General features: G+C 43.0%; 1 protein-coding gene across 9 annotated transcripts in view; it reads right to left on the bottom strand.

Moving 5' to 3' along the window:
- The window catches only part of LOC126865193 (protein tweety), a 40,412-nt gene that overhangs the window by 25,378 nt on the left and 7,891 nt on the right, over positions 1 to 7,143 (bottom strand). The window contains exon 2 of one of the 9 annotated variants that reach the window (XM_050617436.1): positions 6,168 to 6,316. The exons of the other annotated variants lie outside the window; for them this stretch is intronic. The gene's annotated coding sequence lies outside the window, so the exon portion shown is untranslated. The remainder of the gene's footprint in view (positions 1 to 6,167; positions 6,317 to 7,143) is intronic. 9 annotated transcript variants of the gene reach the window in all.

Below are 7,143 nucleotides of genomic sequence, written 5' to 3'. Positions count from 1 at the left end.
TCCATTTCCTACCCTCTCCTCTCGTTTCGTTATTCCTGGAGAAATGCTTTATTCGCGATGAAATTGCATCGAGAGTTTTCTATGGGATGATCCTCAGTTTTTTTACGATCGGCCACGTTTACGACGAAAAGAATCGCGTGACGTTAGTCATCGCCGCGTTGTTTCGACGCGACGAATTTCTATCTTTCGCGATACGCGTAAAATTCTATCGTCAGAATCCTTTTGCACGACCAAAAGCACGAACCATCCGCGCTCCGCTGCCACTTTTTCTCTTTTCTGTCCCCTTTTTTCTTTCGTCTTTTTCTCTTTCACCAAGAGAGGGAGGAGGTTAGAGAGCTTTTAAAATACGGGAGCAGAAAAAAGCCGAGAAGCAGCGGGCGTGGAAGGTAGGAAAAATTTGCATCCCCTGTATTTCGAGAGGTAAAACATTTTTTACGGGGCAAGTTCGTTCGGTTCGGAGCTTGTCGACAGCTTGAAACGTTGGAAACTACTGCACACGGCGAGTTGGCTATTCCGGGCTCGATACAGTGTCGTCGACTATGAATCTACGAGGAAGAGGATCAGGGTAAAAGGCTGGACGACAAATTTCGAACGACCGCGTTCAACCGGCCCGGATAATTCGAATTAAGGGGGTACTTGCACTTTCCACTGGACGGTGTCGTAAAACGTTTGCAAAATCGCGATAAAGATCATGCGGGACATTTTCCTCGGCAGTTTACTGAATTTTAACGTACCACTTTTGCCACGTAATTTTCTTCCTCTTTACCTCGCTTCTAATAGTTTAATTATAGGTCGTGTTCATCCCCAAACCTTTGACTCTAACGAAGATAACAAAGTGCTTGAGAAATTGCCAATTTACTAAATTATCGCGCAGATACATCGAGCGGTAACTTTTATGTATTTAGCACAAAGAGACCTACACATCGCGTAACCAGACCGCATTCTACGGAAATTGATAAAGTCTTTTACACGCGTTACAACGAGAGAAACGGGGCATGTACCTCAAAAACCGTTCCCAATGCGTCGAGCGCAAGAAAGCGTCAAATAGGTCAGGCTTCGTTATCTTTCTTTCGCTCGTGGCCCCAATTCCTCAGCCACCGCTGGTACGCGGAATATCGAATCGACACGACGCGATACGCCACATCAACTGCAAGAAGATATCGCCGTAAAGAAGATGAAAAAAGAAGAGGAATAAAAGAAAATACAAAACGAAAAAAGAAAAGAGAAAAAGAAGAAAAGAAGAGATAGAAAAGGAAGTTGCCGCATTTGTACTCTCGATGAATTGTGCGTTCCTGGTGATTTAAAAATCATGATTTTCCTTGATGCGTATCTAGGCCGGCTTTTTCGTAAGCGGGTATTTCCGGATCGCAGCAGTTAACCGGTGATTTTGAATGAATCGCGACGAGTAATTCCTGTCTCTGGGCGTACGATGAACCGGTGTACGTCACCCGACACAACAATGTCAGCAATACGTCGAAGAGGAAACGGTGAAGCTATACGAGGAGAGAAAGAGCGAGAGAAAGAGCGAGAGCGAGGGTGAGCGGGGTGGACGAAAAAGGGAGAGAGAGATGGAAAGCAACGACTTCCGCCGATCGATTTCTGCGCTCTCGCGGTTAACTCCAGCGGGCTCCTTTATGCCACGCCTTCCCAGTTCGATATTTCGCTTCGTTATCGAACCGTTGAATCCAACCGATCGAAATCTATTCGCGATCCTTAGCCGCAGCTCTTCGTTCGCTACTTGATCGGTTCCGTGGCTCGATTAATCGATACGAAATTGATATCCTGAACGCTATTACGGAATGATCGTGTTCGGTGACATGCAAGTTTTCGAGCTTTCGAATTAATTGGTTGCGGTTTCGTGAACTTTGACAGTTTTAAAGTAGCGATAAACCGTCTCGTGATATCCGCGTGTCTAGGGCAGCGTGTATTCGTTCGTGGTTCGTGCGGTGACGTTTGATCGTAACGATATTTTGGTAATTACACGAGGTAATAACGTTCGTGGTATTCCGTGAGATAAGTTCGCTCTTGGAAATCTTCGACTCCGTCGAGAAAAGAAGGAAACGGGAAAACCTGGTGCAGCGATAAAGCGCCGTAATACGACGCGGGCATCGTTGTTACGTTCGTACAATTAAATAGAAGCTTCGTGTTACAAGCACGAAGATATATTTTGCAGACGTCGTAAAGGTATCGTAATTAGTCACGAATTAGTTTGAGAAACGACAATTCTAAAACGAACGATTCATCGTACAATGGATTATATGGGTATAATGTGTCTCGTTGTTAGAACGCGATTGTTCGTCGCGTACATCGATCCACCTTTTGTCTCCGCGGAACGAAAAGCCCAAAAGGGAAACGTACGCGATCGGAGGAGGTGCATCGATAAGCAGCAGGGCGCTTGATAAAAGTGTACGCTTGCAGCGAAACGAAATTACGAGGACAGAATGGTGGCGGGAGGGGTAGGAAAACTTGCCGCGACGCTATTATCCGCGTTACAAAGTTAAACCGCAGCTGCCGTCTGTTACAAAGATTCGAAACGTCGATGCTCCCCGGCGAAAGAGAGTCGCCCTCTTTCAACGTCTCCCCTTTCCGCGTTTCTTCTGGCGCCGCGGCGTGCTCGTAACCTGAACAACGCCAAGAAAAATTTCACCGCTAAATAACGTAATTCCTTCCAACCCAGAAACCGGAATCCGGGATTCCAGTTTCGTTTTAGATTGGTAGCGATAGTTTCTAGCCGACATCTTTATCCATTTAACCGTGATTCGATTCTTAGATCACTACTTAGATTAGTCCATCGAATACAAAGAATTTTCAGTCTCTAACGTGACGTTTAATATTCAAGAAATCGTAATATCGAAATCATCTGAACTCTGACTTCTACGTTTATTTGTAATGCTTTTAATCCTTTGCACTCGAGAGGCGACAATTCCTGTTTATGCTAGATTTCCACATCTTCAATTGATGAGAGTGCAATATTGGTTCGTAAATGGGTTCCTTAACTCTTTGTGTTCTTTGTTATGAAGTGCAAAGTGTTTGACTTTAAAATGCAGATGAAATATTTAATCCCATGTCTCCTCGAAACTATGGTTCCGACAACGTCTCCAACGTTAGTTCGGATTCGACGATCATGGCAAAAGTATTATAGCTTAGAAAGCCTAAAAAAATGGTTTTTGGAAACCTATTTATAAATTAGCTGAAATGAAGATTTTGAAAGAGCTTGATTTTGAACTGCCGAAAAATGAGATCGATCATATTCAAGAATGCATCTTGGTGAATGCTGTATGAATTATCATAAAAAAAATACAGAAATTAATATTGCAAAATCATATCTTCAAAGATGTAAATATAGATAAATTATTAGAATATAATGTTTTTGTAAGTTAATTTGTATATAAAATCAATTTACGCTAACTGTAAGACACGCATCACGTATACGCTAAATCATACGGGGTAGCTGGTACGCCCGACCGAAAAAGTTCTCGAGTGCAAAGGGTTAATTAAAATTATCCAATGCCGATGTTCGTCATTTTGCTTCTTAATTTCTTCTTGATGTCGATGCGCACGTTTCGCTCTGCGAATATCTTTAATTCTGAGGAATTGCGATCGTTATTCAAACATTCGTTTAATAACGTTCCCTTTAATACCGAATGAACATAAGTATTACGAGGGCATTAATTTTTCCTAGCTCGTTGACAAAGTGGAGCTAGAAGAAAGTGGAAGCCAAAGGTAGAAAGGAAGAACGAAGCTTGACTGTTTTAAATCTTCAAAGGCACTTCTCCATTCCGGAGAAGGAATCAGTCAACTAAGGATCTCTTTCAGTTCTTCGTATTATCCTGGCTCTGCCGTCGAGCTTCGAGGAACCAATAACGTCGTTCAAGGAATGGTTACGGAATGCAAATACCGAATCCAGTTGGTCGATGGGAATGCCAGCCAGTTCCTGGAACCAAGTATCGATGAAAATCGCGGATTCCGAAACGATGGATTAATCCGATGTAGATCGATACCCATTGGTGTCAAATTCTATTCGAAGCAGGCTAGAATACTAGAAACCTTCCAATTATAAGACTAATTAATTATTACTCGATCCAGTTTAACATCCGGCCTAATTATTATACGTATAGTTGGGAAGAGAAAGCGATAAGAAATATTGGTCGGAATATGCGATGTCGAAGAAAGTATATAATTGAAATTTTAATGACAAAGGAAATCGAGTGCCTATGAGGATACAAGGGGATTACATAAAATGTGTTGCAGTTTCATTTTTCACGTCCCTTAATTCCTATGCATGGTTGTTCCAAAGTGTGCCCTATATCATGCCAAAGGCGTTTTATGAAATTCCAAATAGGCAATCGGTGCCATTGATGCATTACCAAGCGACCATTTTGCAATTTTCCTCGTCATAAATTTAAAAAGATCGTCTCCGGTAAAGATAAACGAGCTCCTCCGTTCTATCTATCTTACGCGTCGACCACGTCTGCGAATAGTTTCTATCAAGGCTTGGCAATCCTCGGGAAACAGCAACCGATTAATACTATTTGCGCCATAATTATTAATCTTTCTTCCAACGAACACCCACGAACTCACGTATCGTGTATATTTCTTACAGCGACGAACACGAGTTAACGAGACTCCGCCGTTTGCCCGTGCTTGGTCTCTCTCTAGCACCATTCCTCGGATATGTAATTGAAAGTCGAGCTGGAAGAGACCGTGCACGAATCCAATTCGAACAATTTAAGTCGCGACAGATAAAAAATCGCGAGAGTCTCTGCCGTATCTTGCACGCCACAGTGATAAATTCACGGCAAGGTACTAGGTAAATATTGCCGCGAGCACATTAGCCGGAAGTTGGCCAGTTTAAATCCTAGAGAAGGACTTTAAGAAGCGAGACGGATTTACTGCGGCAGGGGGAAAAGAAGGAAGAAAAAGCACATGCGACGAAGGCGGATTGGGCTGGCTAGAAGGTGGAGCAGGGACGCGATTTTTCGACCAGATGCCACATCGTGTGTCTTCTCGTGGTAAACGCGACGATTTACAACGTTCCCAAAGCCGAATGCACCATGTGACCGAATAAACAGTACTGTCGACCAGATGCTTGGGAAATTTTTCTTTGGTCAACCTTTCCTTTCCGCGTGGTTTCCGGTGCCTTTCGATTACCGTGCTTTCTACGAGCGGCTCGTTCGATTCGATTTTCCATTCTCCCATTGGAATTTCACGTTCTTCGTGATAGGATACGCTGCTTTTTATACAATTCCATAATAGCTCGATCGATATCTTTTTTACCCGGGTTCGATGTTTTCGATATTGGAAGGTAGTTTTATGGTACGGAGATCGCAGGAGATTTTCTGATATTAACGTCACTTTACGATTGAAAAATAGTACCCTGATATAACGTACTCGAATAATACAAAGAATATTAACTCGACATTATAAAGTCAAAGTGGATTAAGTTGACCGATGAACCATCGCTTCGATGAATCACCGTTGTCGCAGAATGACCGTTCCAAATCCCTTGATTATTAGTCATTCGTCTTTATCGAATAAAAATAAGGACGCGAATACGTAAGAGTAAACCGTTCGGAATATAACACAAGAGAATAATGGCAAATGAAGATAAAAGTATCGAAAGAATAACAAATAATTGCTCGATCGATGCCGCTTCGGCTGCCCTATAGCTATCGAGCGGTCATTCAGAAGGTCGATGCCACATGACTTACGGTCATCGTCGCTAACGATAGTTAACTCTTTGCGATCCTGTACTTGCATATTTCCCTTGCGCGTTATTACGTAATACAGTAAAAATCGTATTAGGCTGTTTCACTTGTCTTTTCACGGTCGAAACGACGGTAATCTTCGTGGAGGAAAAATTTTAGGACACCAGCCAGAGGAGACGAACAACCTGACGTTCGTTTATTCGTAGAAAGAAATCCAACGCTTTAGGTTTAATATTACACGCGTTTTATGGTAATTATGTACTTTTCTCAGCGTCCATTACGTTTCACGTCGGACATTTGTTGCTAGATGCACGGGGATCGTACGCATTCCGGGACCAGGCTATAACGCTGTTTACGCTACTTTTTCTGGCTCGTTTTTAATTATAAAAGTTTCCCTTTAGCGACCCTTTTCGCGCTACCCAGTTCACCGATCCAGTGCAACTTTTAAAATGCACTCACCGATACGCGACCGCCTCGTTTCTCCCTCCAGAAAATAACCTCGCAATTTTTTCCTAACGTTCCTTGCAACGAATGTACGAATATTCTTCCACTGTTTCCCTCGTAAAAGATGTAGGAAACGAATTACGTACGATGCACTTCGCTGGGAACTGTAAGCAAGCGTACAAATACGTTTTGCAGTTACTGTGCTATTGTATTTCATCGTTTCGTCTTTGTATCGTTATACTGCTACCGAGGAATTCGTTTATAGCGGATTTCAGATCAGCCAGAGGTAAGATACGACTCATTCCGATAGTTGTTTTAGAAGCAAACAAACTTCCAATTATAAACCCATAGAGACATCTACGGATGGACAATCGTAGACGACCATCGAATCGGTCGCTTCTCATTGAAACTTCCAAAACGATTAACCAAATCGACCGAAATAAACCTAACTCTGATGCTGTCTCACTTTCGCGAAACAATCACCAACTTGTCTCTGACAACGCAAATTCTCGCTACATTTGAAAATGCCGCTTGAATCGGCTGGACGCGCTTCCTATCTCGATTGATTGCTTGCATATTCATTCGAACGATCCTCTAACCAGATAGAGGAAGAGGCGCGTTAATAAACGGCGTTGTTCAATCTCAAGTTACTCGAATAATTAGCGTAACGTGTCGAAGGCGGCGGACAACTGCCGTATCCGAGGGATAATTTATTTGTGCTCTCTTTCTGGCCGGGTAATTTTTCTTTTCATCAAGCCACGCGAAAGATAAAAAGAACGAGAGAGACGAAGATGCTATACCCGAGGCGCTTCTACATAGTTTGCTTTGCAATTCTACTGTTAAAAAGTCCCTGCCCTGAGCCTGCTTCTCTTCTCGCTTCCTCTCGTCTCGATCTCGCAATACTCTAGGTAACTTCGTGCAACGAGGCCCGAAGCGTTTGCACGGAAAATTCAACCTTTGAAAAGGAACGTCGTCGTCGTCGTCGTCGTCG

The sequence above is a fragment of the Bombus huntii genome, chromosome 1 (assembly GCF_024542735.1).
Source record: "Bombus huntii isolate Logan2020A chromosome 1, iyBomHunt1.1, whole genome shotgun sequence".
Classification (NCBI taxonomy): Eukaryota; Metazoa; Arthropoda; class Insecta; order Hymenoptera; family Apidae; genus Bombus; species Bombus huntii.
Note: the sequence above shows the minus strand (reverse complement) of the source record. Positions and strands in the feature narration are given on the sequence as shown.